Source organism: Chelonoidis abingdonii, chromosome 23 (assembly GCF_003597395.2).
Source record: "Chelonoidis abingdonii isolate Lonesome George chromosome 23, CheloAbing_2.0, whole genome shotgun sequence".
Classification (NCBI taxonomy): Eukaryota; Metazoa; Chordata; order Testudines; family Testudinidae; genus Chelonoidis; species Chelonoidis abingdonii.
Genome location: NC_133791.1, coordinates 3,137,645 through 3,160,444, shown reverse-complemented (window position 1 = coordinate 3,160,444; position 22,800 = coordinate 3,137,645).

Sequence of the window (22,800 nt, the reverse complement as noted above, 5' to 3'; positions counted from 1 at the left end):
CCTTAAATAATTTGTGTAAGGTGGGGAAATGTTGTCAACATCACAAAAAGACAGGCCAGAGGAAGGCAGGGGAGCCTGAAGGGATTTGGGATTGGGGATGTCATAGATATGCATGGAGAACCCACCTGGATACTACGATAACTCCCCAGCTTTCTAGACCTTTCTCCAAGGTTCCAAGAAAAACTATGGTTCATTTCCCCCCAGATACCCCACTGCCTCTCTGGGTTCCAGCCAGGAAGGAAGCTGAAGGGCTGAGCCTGCCCTTGTGGTATTTCTCACCCCTTTCCAGGGGCACACATCATTCCCCATGTGGGGAACGGGATGAAGGAGCCAGCACCTAAACTGCTGCCCACAAAACTCATAAAAGGCTTCATATTGCCCAAGCATATTAGCTGTGTTTACTATACAATAGATGAGAGAGAGAGGGAGAGGGTGGCAGGATCCCAAGGGGATAAGAGGGGCTAGAAAGCAGATCTCATGGTTCTATCACACTGTTATGTAACATTGGACAAGTGCCACAACACCTGTCTCAGTTTCCACAGCTGTAAAATAGGGATAATAATCCAGACCACAGTCAGCCCTGCAGTAACTCCAACAGCTTCAGTGATGTGGCCCAATATCTACTGAATCCTTCAAATTGTAACCAGTATTTGTAATACATAATAATATAATTAATAACCAAACACCTAGATCTCATAATGTGCTTAAAAATATTTCCAGTGCTATATACTCTGTGCCACATTCTGCGGTATCTTACACCCTGGGCAACTGCAGCAGCAAGGCAAGACAGTGAGGTTCCCTGGATATAAGGCAGTGCAGAAGATGGCCCTAGAAATATCATTGTGGACTTGCAGGGAAAATATTATGGCCCAAGCTCAGCAGCCTGTACTGCCAGCATGATTCTTCTAGCTGTTGAATGTCTCACATGGAAGATGCTAAGTACCTTAAACATACATTGACTTTACTGAGAGTTTTGCTGAGGAAGCACTGAGCAATGGCTACAGGATTTGTCCTTTTGAGATTACATTACAAAGTGATGATCAAATATATTTACGGATGGTCTTGCAGGCCATAATTGAAATGGCATTGGAGTGGTGCTATTTTTTTCATTATTATTATTTTAAGCAGTTCCAAACCTCTTAATGGTGTTTTAAACTGTAACTTAGATTTTTTAAAGTTTATCACACACTAATTCATTCAGCCTTCATTTGCATTCTGCTGACAGGCTACAAAATTGCTTCCTTTCCATCCCAGAAAGCTCTAATTCCTGCAATTTACTGTTTCTTTCAGATTTAATCAGGATATTTCCTAAAATCCACGTTAATATCAACAAGGCAGTTTTCAATAACCCCTAAAAGATGAATGGCTATTATTCATGCTTCTAGCATGCAGTATTTTTGAGGTACTTGCAATAAGCCACCTTCATTGGTGCATTAGAATAAAGATTGGATTAGGTAGAGGGCCCCTATAAAACACTCATGGGCCATGACTAGAAAAGCTTCTATTCCTTAAGTCAGAAAAGTAGCACATTTGGTAGCACCTTTAAATTGCAAACCACAAATCCTGCCATCACCTAATTGCTGTTTATTTAGGGCCTGACCCAAAATTCACTGAAAATCAGTGGGATTCATTGTGCTCATTAGAGTAGGCTTTGGATCAACCTGTTAGAACAACAATAATATCTAGCTCTTATGTAGAGCTTTTCATCAGAAAAATCTCAAAGGGCTTTATGACGTGCCTTGAGAAGTGCTAAGCACCCTCATTCCCTGATGAGATCCAGTCAGGGTGCCCATCACCTTGCAGGAGTCACACAGCACCTCACAGCGTCAGGCCCTTCATCACTGCCCTAAAGAGTCAGTATTATATTGTTATTGGCTTAAAAACTTGTATTTCAGTCTTCTAAATTCTGCCAGTACAAGTCACAGCAGGGGTTATTTTTGGCTTTGCCATGTGTAGGTACCTAAGCAATTTTCAGGAGACTGGTGTTACTGTGTAGTTATTAGAGCTGTGTGAAATGTTTTGCATGAATTTATCCCCTTTTCCTTTTTAGAAATGATCCATGGATAGATGTTGAGTTTTACAAATTTGTTCATTATTTGACAAATTTCAGCCCCTGGGTTGCTTCTGAACTATTCACCACAGTTATTGCTTTGAGTGTTCACTGGCTGTCATTCGCAATTCACACTGAGTGATGACATAGGACTGTTTCTGCTCCTTGATTTGTCAGTCAGCCACTTGTGACAAGCCGTATTGCAATAAGTATTCATGATGGTTTGGAAGATGGGTTTTAATCAAGAAAACAATGGCAAATGCATTTTAGCAAATCCTACAAACCCAGTAATAGTTTGAGAAGTCCCAAAACTTCTAATCCAAACTACTTCACCTGCTCCTAGCACTGATGTGCTGGATCCTTTCTTTGGGGAGAATTTCTGGGTTACTGAATATTTTCCTAAAGCTCTTAAATCCTTTAAAAGTTGAAAATTCAGAGAAAACTATAGTATTCATTCCCTGGGATACCTTCCCTCAATAGCATGTGTTCTTGGGCTTCCATGATATTTCTGAATATTGTTGTTACTTGTGCAACATTTAAACTTAATAGAGTATTTTGCTGTTATGAAATCAATTCATGAATTCCACACAGAACCTTTCCCTTTGGACTACAAATGGAAAAGTATAATGTCTTGTAGTATGACTATTCTTTAGGATGTCACTTAGAAATGTCTAGTCCTTCACTATCTTATTTTAATATACCTTCAGTTAAAGCAAAAGAATTTCTAGATTTTTTTTCATCTTCCAGATTCTCAATGTATAAAAGCATATGACATACAGGCCATACATACTATTTTACATTTTCCTCATTAGCCCTAAGGGGGTTAATGTCTTTTCATTCCCCCAGAAAACTATATGCAAGACTTCATACCAGGATGAAGAGTTATCATTAATCGACTAATAACTAATATTGATTGCTAGAAAGCAAATAAGTCAGTGCATTCCAAGCTTTTGGTGTCTATCTGTCAAATGGGAGGAAAAAGTCAAGGTAATGTGAAATACTGAAAGTAAAATCCAAGTGGCTGTAAAACCACACTCTGCTACTGTAAATATACAGGAACCTTAATTAAGAACAAATTAAAGATACTTTAGTTCCATGTGTACAGTTACACACTATATTAAATTATAGACAAAACAGAGAGAGAAAGAACACATTCTAAACTCCTTCCTATTAATGGTATACTTAAAATCAATCTCCTAGAGTTATAAAATCTCCCCTAATTCTGACGCTTGCAGAAAAACTTGTCATAGCTACTATTCTTTCTTGAGATGAATTGTCAGTGGATTTCACTAGGTAATGACCTGTCAATAGTCTTCTTCGATCTTTCGTACAGTGTAGATTAGAGGAAAGCGTAGACAGCTCAGATTGCTGCAGATCTGAAGCAGACCTGATTGCTTACTGGGAGGTAATCTGGCTATTTTGTAAACCTGATCCACTCTGGAAACGCTGGGTGATGATATGTCAAATGTTATTAGTCCTGGAAGCATTATAACTCATTGCCATTTGCCTGTTGCTTCCTCAGTTAGTGAAAGGTAAGGAAGTATTAACGTGCTCATTTAAAAGATGCTAAACTGCAGAAGGGAAATGAGAGGGCCCAACTCTCAAAGCAGTCTTCATCAAGCCTCCAGTTAGGGCTGAAAACACATGACTGAACAGGTTTTGGAGCCCTACCACCTAACAGAATTTGCATGGATGAAACGCAGTGAAACATCAGCCGGAGTCATTAAGTTTTGCCTTGTACCCGCCAACAGCCATGCACTGGGCCAATCTTGTTCATGACTTGGCCTGGGTTCTCCACAAAGTTGCATGAGCCTTCACAGGCCTTCCAGCTAACCTCACCTGCATTTTAGATTTGTACCAAACCCTAAAGCTAGACTAGTTTTTGGGGGGCTTATTCTGTAACACCATTATCTTCCACACTTTACCATGTCCCCCAGGCATGACATTTTTAAAAATGTGACCATAACACTGCATAATCTCTGATGCTGATCCCATCTATCACTCATCATGAAGAAGGGGGGAAAATATGACTGCTTTTTAAATGTGGAAGCAGTCACGGGAACAGTTCCTGTTGGAAGTTCAGCAGCACACAGAGAATAATGAAGCACTGAACATAGTTGAAGGACATTCATTTTTCTGGTCAGCAGGGCAGTTGTGTTTGCTCTCCGATGGTACCATTGACAGGTGGAACAATGCAGATATATCAGTTGCCTTTTTGGAGGGGATATGTTCATAAACCTCTGCTCTCAAAGCATATATGTGTTTGTTAGATCTATGGCCCTGATTGGTTACTTCTCTGAAGTTGTCACACAGGGTAAAAAAGGAAGGAGATGATTGTTGCTGAGCCTCAGTACTTTGGATGTTTGTTTTAAATAGAATTAGCCATGGAAATCAAAACATGTAAATGTAAATTAGGATTTATTTTGCAGTTCTTCTTGGTGCAAATTTACCCTAACATTACCTACAAAGCATCTGCTGAAGTACCATACTTTTAAACCTTTAAACAGTATCTATTGGTCCAAAAAGGAAACAAAAAACAAAAAAACCCTAAAGCTGTTGCTTATCATACGGAGGCCTGCAATTATCATTAAAAGACTATTGTGTTTTAGCAATGATTACACGAGATCTGTGAACTTTTCCAAAGTGTGATATTCATGTCTGTTAATCAAAGTCTAAGCATCTGTTGCTCATTTTCATTATCTGCACAGTGTTCAAACTATTACAAAGTTGTAAAGTATTTGAAGGCAAACTGTGAAGGTCTCTTTAAAGAAATAAATTAACCTATTTCAAATCCCAAATCATGATTGGAATAATTGTGTTGACCTTACATGAACTACTACTTTCATCTTTAGAAGGCAGTGTTCTTCTTTCACTCACGCCATTGACTTCTGCAAAGCTACTCCAATTTACAATGGTGTAAGAGTGCAGAGGATCACGCCCTTGAAATTAGGACTGGGTAGAAAATAACAAGTCCATTTTGTGAAAATTTTGGTTTGGATGAAATGACATTTTTTAATGGAAAATCGTTTAGTCTAAAAGTGGATGGCTAGCTTTGCTGGAAATGCAGTTCCTCATGTACTTAAACCCAATGTGCAAAACCACCTGCGTCTCCTGCAAGAAATGAACATCATCACCAATACCTCTAGCATCGTATGGAATGTACTCCCTGCCTGTGCTAGCTGGCATGTGGCATCAGCTATTCATTGCAGGGGAAACAGAACAGTGAATTCCATTCTTGGCAGGTAAAAATGCTTTTCACTTCCCCTGGCAATGGATATGTTCCCACTTATTAGAAGTCCTGAACCAGGCCAGGCCTTGTAAGGCACTTTGAGGGCAAACAAGGGGACAGCATTTATAGAAATGGAAAGTATGGGAGTATTACTATGTGTTGGAAACTGACCCTCTCTCCTCAGTGTTGGGCTTGTAATAAGAAACCAAGACTCCAAAGTGCAGCCTAGTGAGACAACATAAGCAGCAAGGAGATGACTCAACTGAGAGGGTCCATGCCGTATTAGTTGTTGTGTATAAACCAAGTCCCTGTGCATGTTTAATGTGGCACAGTTCTCATGCTGAACTAATGAGCAGGAGGTTTTCTAGGGCATTATGTCCCATCTCCTGCCCTCTGTGAAACTCCAAAACAATTCAGCAGACTCAAGCGGTTTCTTTAACAGATCTCAGTTGGGGGATAAGACACTGCCTTTAAGTGAGCTATCGATTTTGGTTGTTGGTACAGTGAATTGGAAACATGACACCAGATGAATGTTGGGTCGTATCTAGTCAGAATTTTCACTCAGCACCATTTCATGGGAGGAGGATTCACCATCTATTGTGAGACTGAAATGTCCATTTTCTCCAGGTGACAGCTATTTTCCAGTGACTGATAAAGAGGAGAGGGGGCACTCAGATGGAGGAAACATAACTTCCTTTCTCCAAGCTTTCTGCAGCCTGATGTATTATTTACATGGTTATTTAAGCTTTTGTTGTCATACCCAGAGTTATTTCCCAAACAAGATGAAGGGCCTTCATTCTGTGCACTGTGTTCTTCATGGTAAATTTGGTTTTGCAAATCACATTGTGCATCAAATCTTGAATTTGTCCAAGGTTTGGTAGGATTAGGAGTAGAGCTGGTTGGGAATTTTCTGTCAAAACCCTTTTTGTTGGAAAATGCTGATTTGTTTAAACCCAAACTGTTCACTGGAAAGGGCCAGTTTCAATTAAATCCCTGATTTAAAAACAAAACTTGAACAATTTTTTTTAAATTGTTGTAACGTCCTGTTTTCAAAACCAAAAGTTTTGTGTTTTGGTTAGAAATGACTTTTCGTCATGAAATTTTAATTAAGTTACAGTAAAAAAAGATTTAAAAACATAAAAAGGTTGAAATCAAAATGAAACATTTCACAATTGATCCAATTCAAATATTTTTTCAGATTATCGATGCATGAACATTTTCTAGGTTTTGACTTTTTGTCGCAATTCAAGATAGAAAAATGTTTGAAATCCTGAAAATCCATGTGGGACAGGAAAACCATTTTGCACCCAGCTCTAAGAAGGAGTGTGGCAAAGATGAATGGCTTTGCCTTGTGGGAGCCTCAAGTCTCTTTAATGGCCTTTTGCAATCTGAAGGAAAATCAGAAGGAAACCAAGATGACAATTCCCAAAAAATTATACCCTAGCAGCCGATCTGCCCCTACATTGTTACATTGGTAGTACTGCACTAGCAACCAGCAGCTTCAGCGCTAAGGTGCCAATGTACTAGCTGTTGTATAGACAGATACTGAGAGGCCATCTCTGCCCCAAAGAGTTTATAGTTAAATAGACTGGACAGACAAAGGGCAGGAAGAGAAACGCCAACAAGGAGAGAGGAAGTGACTTGCTCAGAGTCACACAGAGGCAGTGCCAGGAAGACAACCCAGGTCGTCTCTGTCCTGTCACACCAAGACTAAGAAATGGGAGTGCCATGTTTGGGCTGTGTGTGTTACAGTCAATGGCAATTACCACCTTGAAAAGTTTGTTCTAATTCCCATCATTTCCAGCACATTTCAGACTCTGCCCCACACTGCAATGTGAGAAAATTCGTTCCAGCCTCATTCATCTGAATAGCACTGGATAGAATTCTCTCCAAGCATTTCTTAAAATTTCAGACTACAGTGACATAGCGTCACATGTGATCCTGTTAACAGATGGCCCAAAGACGGGCTTACAGTCTGAATTAGTCCTAGCTACTTACAATATAGCTGGGAACTTATGATACTAACAGAGTCATGTATTTAGTTTCTATATCAAAATAAGCTATCACAGGTTAATTTAAAAAATACTGTGGGGTGATTCACTGGTTCTCAAGAGATGAACTGGTCCCCATTGGACTTAATGATTACTTCCTGCAACAGATGAAATTTTGTTATAGATAATCCATAGAAACCAACAGATAGCTGTTATCCAATGGAAATACACGGACTGTTAAACCAGGCAGCTGTTACTGGGTTTATATTGTGGATGATCAAAGGTTATATGAATGTGGACAAATGGACTAGACCATCAGCAGATAGTTAAAGCGCGTTTGTAGAGCACCAAGCCTGCACTAAATCCCAGTGGGATTTAAAGATACCTCATTAATACATGTCTGGGCTGAATCACAAGGCGTGTTGGTGAAGGCCTATGCAATCAATATACAGGGTCTCTAACAGTGAATCAACCAGTTATTCAGAAATAATGTTTCAGAGAATCCTAGGTCTGCTTGGTAGTTTATATGAAATGAGCTGAGATGCTCAGAAGGCAGCAGTGAACACACTATTCATGCAAGGCATAACAGTCTAATCAGCGCTCAGGTTGCCAATTAGCACTAATTACCATCCTAAGTGGCAAACCTCAGCAAACGGGCCAAATATTGGTTTGGCTCTGGAGACTGTACTGTGCTTTCTGTCTCCTAGAGAAGGCACCTCCTGGTTAGGGATGAGGCACCATGTTTATATAGAGCAAAGTGCAGTGGATGCCTCTCCTGCTGCTGCTCACCTCATGCGATTTGCACTGGTCTAAGCATGATCAGAATCAGGCCCTAAGAACTCTTGGCCTTTCCTGAACAAGGCTCACCACCACGGATAAATATCTGAGTGTTCTTAGAGACATTACTGATGCTGCAGCTTTACAACTGGATCAGAACACATGGTCAATGGTTTATAATTCCATCTGGCACTTGGTTTGACTGTGAGGGTTTTAGGAAGGGCTTTGATAGATATCTTACCTTCTCCTGTTTGTCACGTTCTTGCTGCAGGCATTATCCATGGCTGGTTTCCAATGTCAGGCACTGAACAGGGGTTACCCTTTTGCTGCTGACAAAATTGGGTGGCAAGTTCCCATTCCCATTATTTTGTAAAAATGCGAAGGATAATGTGGGTTCTTCTCCTTCTGTCATTGCAAGATAGAAGACTGTTTCTGAAGGCAGCTAACAAACATTGCAAGTGGCTTCTGCAAAGAGGGACCATGTAGAAAAGTCACATGTGAAGAAATGGCAATCAAATGCTTGTTTTCGCCATGCGCGAGCTAGTTAAACACTATGGGGCAGATCCTCAGCTGGTGCAAACTGGCATATCCCCGCTGAATTCACCGGAGCTGTGCTGGTTTGCATCAGCTGGGATCTGGCCACCAAATTCATCCTTGTATAACTCTGCTGATTTCAGTGGGGCTATGCCAGTTAAAATGAGCTGGGGAACTTGATTAGTGTGTTTAGCCAGCCCAATGCATTGGGTTTCACGAAATGTTCCCCAGATACTCTTTTCTTTGAAGAGGTTAACGATGGTTAGTGCTTCTTAGGATGACACGGTCAGTCAAATACATCCCTGCTATAATACTGAGTTACTCCCGGGTGAATTTGGCTCAGTTGGTCTTTGCAGGCTTGACCAAAGACAGGGAACTGCACTGACTTCAATGGTATTTTCTTTTTCTATCCCACAACAGTTTTCTCACACCAGCTTCTCCAATTGTCACAATCAAAAAAATAACTTTCAGGAACTTTCTTTTACAGTAATTTCTCTGGTCTACCAGACAAGTGAATTTATAGTGGATAAAATGTCATCCATACATCACTGCTTTGAAGTCTATATTCCAGGAGAGCTTAGCTGGATTAGCACAGCAGCTGTAAAGCTCAGGCGAAGCAGAGATGGCTGAAGCTCATAGAGCTTTATAATGTTGATAGGCTGTACCTTCTTCATTAAAATTATGGAGGGAGGCCCACAGAGACATATTTTGGAAAGGTCATAACTATAAAAACATTATGAACATAATTTTAGCCTTTTTGCTATTTCTTTAATGTTTTATGAAAAGGCAACCTCTGCCAAACAGTAAAGCCTGTCCATCTCCAAGCTGCCCCCCATCAGAAATGGGATGTATATGTGGCCTTTCGTCATTCTGTCTGAAGGGCATCAGTTGTGTCTGTCCAAGTTCAGTGGACTCAGCCGAGCTGGAAGAGTTGTTGGCTGGATTCATGTTGGGTCAGATTCCTACAAGGCTGAAGCTTCCTTGTCCATTCTGGGGGGAGTGAGTGCTAGGCAGATGATAATGCTACAAACACCAGCACCCTGAGTATTACCACCACTCCACTGTCTTGTCTACACTGCAGTTCCCAGCAGTTAAAAAAGGTATTTTATGTTATTGGAGGTGGTATTCTCATATGGAAATTGATTTATATTATATATAGAACTTGACATTGGTCAGGGTATAGAAACAGAAATATATAGCCTAGTACGGATGAAACTCTGTTTAGGGTGACCAGACAGCAAGTGTGAAAAATCAGAATGGGGGTAGGGGGTAATAGGAGCCGATATAAGAAAAAGCCCCAAATATCGGGACTGTCTCTATAAAATCGGGACATCTGGTCACCCTACCCCTGTTGTAGGAGGAAAGTGTGCCTGAAAAATTGGGCTCTTAAATAGGAACAAGGAGGTTTTGGATACAGAATCTTTTTTGCAATGTTTTTTGAGGGAAATGCAACCTAGATGGAACTATTATAAGGTGGGTGCATAACTGGTTGGAAAACCATTCCCAAAGAGTAGTTATCAGTGGTTCACAGTCATGCTGGAAGAGCATAACGAGTGGGATCCCGCAGGGATCATTTCTGGGTCCAGTTCTGTTCAATATCTTCATCAATGATTTAGATAATGGCATAGATAGTACACTTATAAAGTTTGCAGATGATACCAAGTTGGGAGGGGTTGCAAGCAGGATGAAATGATCTGAAGTAAATAGGATGAAATTCAATAAGGACAAATGCAAAGTGCTCCCCTTAGGAAGGAACAATCAGTTGCACACATACGAAATGGGAAATGAAGGTCTTGGAAAAAGCACTGCAGAGAGGGATCTGGGGGTCATAGTGGACCATAAGCTAAATATGAGTCAACTGTGCTACACTGTTGCAAAAAAAGCAAACATCATTTTGGGATGTATTATCAAGAGTGTTGTAAGCAAGACACAAGAAGTAATTCTTCCACTCTGATTAGGCTTCAACTGGAGTATTGTGTTCAGTTCTGGGCCACATTTCAGGAAGGATGTGGACAAATTGGAGAAGTCCAGAGAAGAGCAACAAAAATGATTGAAGGTCTAGAAAACATGAGCTATGAGGGAAGATTGAAAAAAATGGGTGTGTTTAGTCTGGAAAAGAAAAGACTGAGAGGGGACAAGGTAACAGTTTTCAGGTACCTAAAAGGTTGTTACAAGGAGGAGGGAGAAATTGTTTTCTTCTTAGCTCCTGAGACAGGACAAGAAGCAATGGGCTTAAATTGCAGCAAGGGAGGTTCAGGTTGGACATTAGGAAAAACTTCCTAACTGTCAGGGTGGTTAAGCACTGGAATAAATTGCCCAGGGAGATTGTGGAATCTCCATCATTGGGGATTTTTAAGAGCAGATTGGACAAACACCTGTCAGGGATGGTCCAGGGCCACCCAGAGGATTCAGGGGGCCTGGGGCAGAGCTGGGTCTTCAGCGGCAATTCAGCCGCTGTTCCCTCTTGGAGGGAAGGACCCGCCCCCAAATTGCCGCCAAAGAATGAAGTGGGGGCGGTAGAGCAGCCTAAGTGCCGCCGATCGCGGCTTCTTTTCCCCCCCCCCCGCCGCTTGCGACACTTGTACTCACCGGGCAGTGTTCCGAGGGTTCAGCAGCACTTCAGCAGCGGGTCCTTCACTCGCTCTGAGTCTTCGGCTACACTGAAGAGCCCGCTGCCGAAGACCCAGAGCGAGTGAAGGGCCCACCGCCGAAGTGCTGCTGAAAACCCAGAGTGGCTTGCGGGGTCCCTGTGGGGCCTGGGACAAATTGCCCCACTTGCCCCCCCTCCCTGTGGGCAGTCCTGGGATGGTCTAGATAATATTTAGTCCTTCCAAGAGTGCAGGGGACTGGATTAGATGACCTCTCGAGGTCACTTCTAGGCCTATGATTCTATGTAGAAAAATTTCCAGTAAAAAAGGTAAACATTCCAAGAAAGGTATCATTACAAAATGCTATCTAATGCAAACAGTCTCAGTGCAGCCTATGGGATTTCATCAACAGCTACAATGTAGTGCTACTTATGGCCTTGTTGCAGCTAGATGCTTAAATGTGTGCCTCACTGTAACCACATGGCTTTTTGGTATAGTCATGTGCTTACAGTTAGGCATGTGCTTAAGTGTCCTGTTGAACTGAGGCAAACAGGAGCTGAAGTGTAATCTCCATTGTGCTGTTTGTCTTCAGAGTTATAGTCCAAGCTTTGCCACTGATTCACCCATTAACCTGGAGCAAATCGCTTAGGAGCAGATTTTGCCACCCTTACTTGCGTTGTCTATACCTTACTGTATGTAAGAATGGCAGAATCAAGCCTATAACCTTTCATGCCTCAATTTACCAAACTGTAATATGGTGAAGTGGTACATTCCTACCTCACAGAGAGCATGTGAGGGTCAGTGTTTGTAAGAATTCTCATTACACGTGGATGAGGTACAGAGAAATTACTGGTTTGCTCTATTTCCAGCAACTCCGTGGCAGCATTAGGAATAGAACCCAGGAATCCAGACTTCTAATCCTCTCCTGAGTGGAGTGTATTCCACAGTTTCATGATGTACCTAAAAAGGAAATTCTAGCCACCTGAAAACAAACATCAATGCAGCTCCAGTCAGCTGGGAGACCTCATGAGAGTTTTTCAGCAGTATCACAGCATGGGAGTGCAAACACACAATGCATTTCAAACGAAAAATGAAATGAACCAGTGTCTGGTGGTTCCATCAATACTAACTGCAGCCAAATATTTATAATGTTTTCTATCCAGCTTATAATCAAATGCAGAGCGTGCCACTTTCCCTCAGTCATGTGTTCAAAGGTTCTTGTAAGAAGCACAAGACATTGTAGGAGACATAACTGAGCTTTTGTCTTGTAATTACAAAGAGTATTGGTCAAATGGATCAAAATAATCTCCCCAAAGTGATGAAGAACACGAAAACAAGAGGACAACAGAATCTAAACATTGAGATACTAAAAGCAAATGAGGAGTTTAAGCAAAACGGTTCCATGAACAAGTACAAGATATATTTAATAGGGCAGCACCAGGAACCGATAAAACCTGGAGCACCATGTTTTCAAGAGAAAACAAAATGAGTTTGTGCACCAGGGAACACAAAATGGACGTAATGGGAAAATGCAGATAAAAAACCCCAACTTTTAAAAGCCATCTCTTTGCTCCAATGCTTAGATTCATTTTAAATAAGTTTTTCTATGTGTAATAATTAGGGATCAAATTCTCTTCTGAGTTACATTGGTATACAGCCACAGTTTGGATGTTCATTTTTAATTATTTTTTGTTAACGTGGTCTGAGACTACCAGGTGTTTTAGATGCATTGTGTGCTATTATAAGGTGCAGGATTTTTACCCTGCTGGAGAGGGAGGTCCGAAGGCACAGAGCGTGAGGGAGAGGTACAATAGCAGAGAAAACTTCCATAAGCTGCCCTACCAATGAACTTCCAGTCTGATCTGGAGTGGCAGCATCTAGGACTGAGAGCATGGTCTGTTTTCTATTTCCATTCAAGCCATTACCCCACAATGAACTCTTCAGACAAGTTATTAAGTGTCTGTGTCACAAAAAAACCAACATCACAACGGTCTTCTAAAAACCAAGGCCACTAATTTGTTTTACAAAGAACAACAAATATTCTTCAGATGGCAACACTTTACACCAGGGTTGAATTTGCATCAATGACCTACAGCTACAAGCGAATTGCTTCACATTCCATTAACCATCCTCTGAGCTATACAGTTCCCCACCACCGGCATCCCAACATCTCCCCAAAGCTTCTAATTTACAGTGGCTACTGGGGAGCTGCAGTAGAGCAGACTGTAATTAAATGTAATGCTGAATGCCATGACACCCAACATCTCAAGTTTGTTGGAAGAGTAGTTCCCTTGGGCACTGCAGGTGAAATTGGATCCAGCGAAGAGGATCAATGCAAGGCCTATAAATATCACTGGAGTCTCATTTATGTCTTATTTTGAGCCCCAAAGATGCTTGCCATTCTGGGTAGATGTTAGCAAAAGTTATAGTCACTGTCTTTAGAGAAGAAGATAGTTCCCACGATGGAAAAGGGAAGTGGGAGACAGTTCTCTAGGAGTTATTACGGATTGTCCTTCAGTTGATGCCAGATGCCTCATGGGATAAAGCCTGCACTGGGATGCCTGGGCTGGGGATGGAGAGAGCAGAGCAATGCCATACAAAAATCTTTTCCACAAAAAAACAAACAAACTTTCCTAGTCTGTGCTGTGCATAAGGTTCAACTTCCAAACTTCAGCACGGTGGTCTAGAATTCTCCTGGCCGTATCTCTAATGGTATTATCCCAGCTGGTGAATGTCTGTAGATGCAAGACAAACACAATCTCAGGTTACAGTTTCTTGTGTGTTGGGGAGTGGATATTTGTAAGATCAGTTCCATTACAGCCATTGCCAGCAGAAAACATCTTTGCTAGACATTCTTCTGGTTTAATTACAATCCATGTCACCAGAATTCCATTGCTTTGTTAAAGCTGAATATGATGATTAAACTTTCTGGGCCAGATCCCCAGTTCGAAGTCAATGGATTCTTATATCACCTGAGGATCTAGCGCTATATTCCTATAATATTTTCCACACTTGGCAATTTGATTATGTCTATTTCATATCTCAACATTTTATAACTACAGCAACCAGTGGGAGGCAATGGAAAGACTGAGCAATAAAAGTGCTGCCTATTAAGAAAGGTTATCTTAGGACACCGTATTACTCTCTTTATATATTGTAGTAGGCAGTAAAATGTTAATTTCTCATTCTCACGAGAAACATTGTACCCAAATGTAGAGAAAGTTTAACTCAGAAATAGCTCTTAGTTCTTGCAAAGTCATTTAATGGGTGCTTCTTCCCATAGACTCTTCTCCAACTGAGATGGCAAAATTGGTAACTCAGTGACTAAGAAAATGTCTGGTGTGTCTTCTCTCTTATTAGCTCATCTCCTGCTGACACTTGGCAGAGACTATTGATCTCTTCCTTCCTCAACTTCAACTAGTAATTTCCAAGGTCTGTCTTTCTTATGGCTCTAAATGCTGCCTCTGAACACAATTTAAGTTCATACTACATCTTCCATTGAAACTTGTTCAAGCCACACAAAAAGGGAAGATAAAGGGTGATGTTCTGGCATCTGTCTATGTTTCTTCAGTCAGGAGAAGAAAACTCACTCAGCTTGATTTAGACACATCCCCGTTTATTTATTTAGCTTAAATTTGTTTGAATGGAGGACTCAGGGGTCCATTCTTCTCTCAATGTGGCAGTAGAATTGCATGTGTAATTCCCATTAACCCCACTGGGAACTGCATACAGACAGGATTCCCCCACATGGTGATCATTATTAGGTTTGCAAAGCTCGGTGCATTTATGGTTTCTATAGTGATTATCTCTTTCTGTATCTACAGAACTGATATAAGGCACAGGGTAGCAATGCAAGCTTCTCAATACCCTGCTGCTATTCCCCCCTCCTGACTTGGAGGTGCTTGCAATAGAGCTGGGGAGGGTGCATAGGGGAACAGGAGGACAATTCTGAGGCAATGTAGCCTCCACAGTGCGCACTCAATCCTAGTTTCTATGGGGAGACTGCTGATTGTAAAAAGAATGAATTTCACTTGAGAGAGAGAGCAACACATCTCATCTGTATTAGGAGAAAAAGCGACCTCTATCATCAGAATTTCAAACATCTCTGCTGGTCACCTCAACATCTCATATTCCAGGGGAACCAGCCCAGCTTCTTTTACCATTCTCCTAATTTAGATTCTTCGGAGCTGATGTCATCTCTGCTGTCATCTGCTGCTCCCTCAGTTTGTAAGCAATGTCCTCCTCGCAGGACAGCAAGGAGTACTGAAGATGTCTCATGGAGGGCTCTAATCAAATCAAAGGTGAAATTCATCCCTATGCAGAGGGCTCATGAGAGGGATATGTGTTGCTCAGATCTTGTGCTGGCCCATGGCACGGAGGTGAATTTCCACACCCTTATTTCCGCATCTTGCTTGAGAATCTTTCCCTCAGATGTGCTAGTTAGTCCCCTGGTTAATGTAAAATCCAAGTCTGACTTTGTTCAGTTATAATCAGTATATATAGTACAGTATGTTTGCTGAGCTGTGACCATTATCCCTAATAAAACATGGCTATTAACAAACCAAATACCTGTGCAGCCTGGGAAAAGTCAGTATTTGGGTCAATTATAATAGTACCAGTGGCAGATGATCCACATCTTTTAAAAATATCGGGTGACCTCTGACAACCCCACATGCATGGAACCCCACCAAGCCACCAAAATATTATGTCATCATTGGAAATACCCCCTCCAGAAAGTGGTGACATCAACCAGTTAGCAATGACTGATGCTATGACATCACTCTTGGGGACAGTGCTTGATCTGTATATTGCAATGTGGAATCCAGAGGCCGGGAAGGACAGGTTTGGTTGAAGTTTTTTTTCAAACTATCCGACTTATGAACTTCCTTCTGCTTGAAAGCATGTATACATCGTGACTAGAGTTTGCTTCACTTATAGTAGGTAGCTTTCTTTACTGTGAGTTACATATTATGATTTTGCTTTCACCCTTAATCAAACAAACTTTAGTTTAAATGTTTCCTTAACTTTACAATGTTTTACAATTATTCTGATTATTCATGGTGCCTTCTGTAATCCACTGCATAAGCATCCTGCTGCAATACCCCATCAATCCCTCCTATCATGCCAACTCCATATTTTTATTTATAAATTGCTGGCAGAATGAGCAGGGGATGGAAAATATACCGATAAAATAAAACCTGGTTTTATTTTAAGATCAGAGTACTGATTTATGGAAGTCTCTATTGCCCTAAAATCATTCACTCTGACACTTGGGAAAAAGAAAAGAAGGCTGTTTCCATGAACAAAAAAATGGGACAACAGGCTAAGTATACATAGAATCCGCTCTCATAGTCAATATAAAAATGCACTGATTTGAATTGTTAGAGTTTGGCCCCAAATGGGGAGGGAGGGGAATACACCTCTTCTCCATCTGTAGGAGCTGTGCAGATAGATGATTGACTGTGGCCTGATGTCTTCATTTACATTTCTGTTATAATGAGTGTCCTGAAACCTATACAATTTCTTTACCCAGCTGTGACGTTAGTATGTTCATTGTCTACGATAGGGTTAGGTGAACCAGTTTGGATAAAATAAGAAAACAACCTGAAGTTTATCCCCAGGTTTCAAACCAATCTTAGGAACTTGACCTGAGTCTTAAAAGAACAAATTGGACTTTTTTCTCTAAAAAGAGTTGGCAGCTGCTGTTTCTGATTCTTGCCAGGACCAGAAGAAGATATTCTATGGGGCAGGCTATTAAAATGATCATAAACAATGGACATTGGAAATCTTGTGAGGTGGTCTGTTCAGCACACCTCTTCCATTCCGATTGCTAGGCCAAATTCCCATCTTCAGTGTCTAGCGCTTTGGAGAAATATCTGAATTTCTAGATGTTTAGCTAATGGAACTTCCAAACACATCCCTTGTTCTTCCATCCAACAAGCTGGCGGACTATTCTAAGCACTTAGAAAAGCTTTTGAAACTTGATGGAGAATGAAGGCACAACAGCTCATATCAACAATCTGTTTTCACATCCCAAAGACACGAGATTGTGTCAGTTCATTTTAAAATGATTGTGACCTAATCCTCATTTCATTGAAATAATGTGCCAGAATCTGAGGTCCTTCTTCATATGCAGGCAAAAATGTCACTGGTACAAGCTGGAGGTTTGCATAGATTAAGTGTTGAGTCAGTCCTGAATAAAGGCTTCAGGATTATGCCCAATAATAATATTTTACACATATATCATGCCTTTCACTTGACGTTCACAGTGGTCTTTACAATCATGAAACTCCAAAAGCCTTCATGTAGAAGGTAGATATAATTATTCCCTCTTCATAGATTGAGGATCTGGATCTTTATGCCCACAGGTATTTAGGCACCTAATTCCCAATGAAATCAATGGGAATTAGGCACTTAAGTACCTTTGAGGATCTGGGTCAATGATGTTAAGTGACCTAGCAAATGTCATGTAGAAAGTCAACAGCAAAATCATTATCAGAAACCCAAATGTCTTGCCACTGAGTCCTCTGTTTTAGCCAGTATAAGAACCCAAACAGAACAGAGTAGCCACAAGCCCATTCCTCCATTCCCAATGGGAACTCAGAGATGTTTGTTTCAGGGCAGTGGAAACATTGTAACAGATCCCGATTAAACTTGACTAATTGTCAAATAAGACTATACTGATTTGCAGAGATCTAATGACAGACAATTGTGAATGAAACTACAGGTCTGTTGCTTTAACATGACAGCTAAACTGAGATCAATGATCAGCTGTGTATATTTTTGGAGATGAGTACAAAATTTTTCCTCTTCATGAAAATTGAGAAAAATGAACGGAGAGCTAAAGTAAACAGTGTCGCAGAGGTAACATCTCAGTCAGCCATCCACGCTCACAAATCTTGGGCCACAACATTAATAAGTTCCTGCTTGGCAGCAGACAACACGTCAACATTCAGCTGGAGGACCTTAAGTGCCAGACTTATGACTAGAAAATCGTCTGGAACTTGTTTGACTGGTTGACCGAGATTCATAATCCTTGAATGCGAACTGCTAGTTGGATCGTCTGTTTCTCCAGACTGCAGAGGAACTGCAGCTGGGTGTTCATGGGGGATGCGTTGTGAATGAGACAATCCACTATGTCAGTCTGGGCAGCCACAAACAATAACACACATTGCTGACAACTGCAAAATGACTCAGCTTCCTGGAGGTCTTCATGCCTTGAACATTGCTGACCAGAATGCTGTGGCTTGGCTTGACCAGATTACACATGCCAAAGAAATCTTGGGCCTCAAGCTCCTTGCTGTTCACAAAAGGGAACTGGTACATGTGATGCTCATTCTGTCCCTAACAACTGGGACCACACCACCAAATTTCTGGCTACTTCCCCAGCACACCCCCATAAGTGACTGACATGCATCACTATATGCAAACCATTTCTGATCAAGTTAGACAGGTAGGGCAGGGGAAGAACGATTATAGGACATGTCGGAAAGAAGTACGCCTTTCTCTGCCCCATGCTCACCATTGTTTGACTTTCCTTCTGATTTCATTTGGACATATTTGAATGCATCATCATTCCTCTGTTGGCTGTAATGAAAGTCCCACCCCTTCTCCTTCTCTTCTCTCTATCAGCTCCTGAGCTTGCTCACTACAGACTTTGTTAAAAAAAATATAAATCTGTAAGGGTGGCTATTCTACATGTGACTGCAGAATGAGAATTGGACTTGGGAAGCCTTAAAAAAAACAACCATCATCCTTCTTTTATAATTTGCAAAACTAGGTTGTTATTGGCAACCATTGAGAATAGAACTAAATAGCTACATGGTGCTCAGATGCTGCTGAGGAATTTTAAATAGAAATCTTTGTCTCTCCATTTATGTAAAACAGTTGTTCCCTTCTTCGGCATTGTATCTGAACAGCACTCTCCTGAATGGATTCTTTTTTAAAAAACTACGAATGGCTATTTCCACAGTCACATTCATCTCCACTGACAGAGTGACAAAAAGGTCTGCAGAATGCCCACATCCTAGGGCTATTTTGCAGCCCCATGAAAGCCAAACCCGTCTCTTACATGCTGGGGAACAGCAGTGCTACCCAGCATTTGCATTTCTATTTCTCCTTAGCTTTATGCCTGTAATATAGGGATCACTTACTTTAATGAGCTTATGCAAATACTTTAATAAGAATAATAGCTGCCTACTTCACATAGGTGTTGTGAAGAACAGGTAGTGTTAAATGAGTTAACGAGATCACAGGGTAAAATATGTACCACTACCACACAGAAGTACAAAACTGTATCCCTCTCAACCCTATGTTCTGTATGATAGCTCCCTTCTACAATTAAGTCTGCAGTATATTATCATGAGCAGCAGCTGAGGCTATTGGATGTTATTGATTGTGCTGGGTAAGATCTTTTTTGTTCAAAGAAGTTCCAGAGCCTTCTTGAGGAGGCAAATGGCTGCTTGGGGAATGCTTCTTTTTCTCAGATAGATGGAAGATATTTTTGAGGCCACTTCAACTACCACTGAGCCGGCTAGCTTTAAAATCATATTCAGCTTCACATTAAATATTAAATAGAATAGCTACTAAGAATAAAGTTACTTACACGATTCTGATTAAATGTTTTCTGGTGAGCAAGGATTCGTCAGATTAAATTGGGAGTTGCTTGCATTATAACTGTGAGGTTTTAAATGGAAATTGAAGAGAAATGACTGGCGGGACGTCAGTAATGGAAAGCTTATAGGCAGCTTAAAAAAGGAGGGAAATATAATTCAGAAAATTAATGTTTAATCTCACTGGGTTTCTTGATCACTCAAATCTTGGTGGACATAGGGAAGTAGCTGATTTGTCAGTGAATTCATTGTTCATTGTTTTGTCATTTACTGTGAAGGATCAAGCCTTAAAGTCCTCTCCAAAATTTATCAGGCACATGAAAATATCTGAGAGAATGTAATGTATTCTGTGGCATCCACTGAAAAGGAAATGACAATATCAGTGAGAGTGAAATGCATCCTATGCAAAGAGCTAGCACAAGGTATATGAACCACTTAACTATTTCACTGTATGGCTAAGTATGGGCAGGGATGGTGTCCCTGGCCTCTGTTTGCCAGAAGAAGGGAACGGGTGACAGGGGATGGATCACTTGATGGTTCCCTGTTCTGTTCATTCCCTCTGGGGCACCTGGCATTGGCCTTTGTCAGAAGGCAGGATACTGGGCTAGATGGACCATTGGTCTGACCCAGTATGGCCATTTCTTATCTTCTTCTTAAGTCTTATGTTCACAGCACACAAATGGACAAAGTAGATAAACACAGAAAAGACCCTAGTGGGAAGGATGCAATGTAACCCTTCATTACTTCTTAGAATGACAAACCCTAGCACACAAAATCCAAAAAACAGTGGGGGACAAAGCAGGCTGCTCCCTAAGGCAGCAAGACACAACTCACTGTAGGTTGGGTCTTTGCAGACTGACTGCTGCTAAGCCCACTTCCCTACAAACCCACCTGCCTGCAAGCAGGAACAGATCTCTTCTCCCCTAAAGAATTTAAAGTAATAGATCACAATTTTAACACATTACACTAAAGATTCTGCCATTGAGTTATACTTTAATCTTTGCACAATCCCATGGATTTCAATGCAACTAAGCAAGGAGTAAGATAACACTCAGTATGAGGAAGGGGGTCAGAATCTAGCCCTGGAGAAGTAACTAGAGCATGGGTTATGAGAAGCAAGAGATCATGCAGCTGTTACAGGACAAAGAACAAATATTATCAATCTCATACACTGTGATAAGGTCAACAGGATGCATTTGACTCTGTATAGTAGTGATGTATTTTGGGTACCTTACTGTCACCATGATGATAGTGAGAAATGGGAAGGAATTCAGTGAAGGGAATCTAAAAAGAAAAAGTATTTAAGGGACTGGAAAGACTGATTTATGAAGACAGATAAGAACTGAAATGATATAGCTTGGCCACATGCAAAAAGTGTGAGGGCACTTGATAAATGTCTACCAATGTTTCAGGGCATTCCGCTCCAAGAGCAATTGTTGAGGGTTGGTCAAGGCCAGGTAAGTAAGAGTAACAGGATGAAATTTGGGGGGAAAACGTCATAACTGCAAAATGCATTAGACAGTGGAATAGTCTGCCAAAGAAAATGGTGGAAGCCCCACTGATAGAGTCAATAAAACTGGACAACACACTAGAACATCTACGAAAAGGAACAATCCTTCATCCCCCTTGCAAGGACTTTTCCATCTTTCATTTCTGTGATTGTTTGATATGTATCCCAGCCCTCTCTGCTAGACAACCCCGCAAACCAGATATCTCCACTGTGTAACTCCTGCACGCACTGCCTCACCATGGGGCTGGTTTCAGACAGCAGCACCCTGGCAGCTGGTTCCTGAATCTCACAAGGTAGAAATTATGAAGTAACTATCCATCTGCCTGGGGGTAACATACTGGAGAAGTCAGTAACTTATGCCTCTAATAAACATTTATGCTACTTGTATGGGTATTTTGCTAAGGCAGATGGAATAGCTGGATTAATTGAGAGTGCCGAGTGTCTTTGTTGGCATTCTAACCCCGATTGATGGGTTTTATTTTCTCATCATCTTCCTCTGTTTTTTCTCTCATTTTTAAAAGAATTACTTATTTCCAGCAAGACTTCACTCCCTTGCCACCTTCCCCTTCTAGCTATAACTAGTTACAATTATCTTGGTAGACTTCCTGTGCACATGATAAATATACCTCATTCCCTTTTTAACAATCCTGCAGCCAATAAAAGGCAATAAAATGTGAAATGACACGCAAATTGTGTCCCCAAAGAGCGGTAAAGTGCTAAGCTACTGCTCCATGCAATAATCAGATGAGATTTTTGTCTTTAAACAAATAACTCTAGTTAACAAAGAAGAATATTCCAATTGTGTAGCTATATATTTGAGGAGAGCAGGGAGCTTCTTTATAGCTAATGGGCTATATTCTGTGCTTAGTAACACCAATGTAAATGAAGAGTAACTCCATCTACAGAGAGCAGAGTTTGAAAGTGTCTCCACACTAGAGCTGCTGGGGAGGGAGAAAATAGCTTTAATTTCTGTTCAAACGTTGTGTGAAGACAAGCAAGTTCCCTTTATTTCAGCTAATAGACACTGTGAATAACTTACAATTGGCTAGTTTGCCTCACAGTGGATGCTAACAACCTGCATTTAAAGTTGTATTGTTTGAGGATTTATTATACCCTGTGAGAAAGGCGAGTATTGGGGTTTCAGAATTGTCTGCTCAGTGGGCAGAGCACTAGCTTAGGTCACAAGGAAGATTTTAAATCCTCCCTTCTCTGAAGCATGAACATACACACAAACACCCTGGGCCAGGCCCCCAGCTGGTGCAAATCAGCATATCGGAAGTCAAGGCTAAGAATCTGGCCCACAGAGAGTGAGACACTTGTGTCTATTGGGGCAATAACTTCAGATATTCATTTGGAGAGAAAAGTGCAGAAATGCTTTCCTATTGTTAAGTAACACGATTCCCATTTCACCATTGGCCCATATTTTCCTTCCTTGTTATTAGAATAGCTGTTCTCTAAGCCCTGATTTCAAATATTGGAGAGTTTACACTTCACCTCCTACACTTGGCA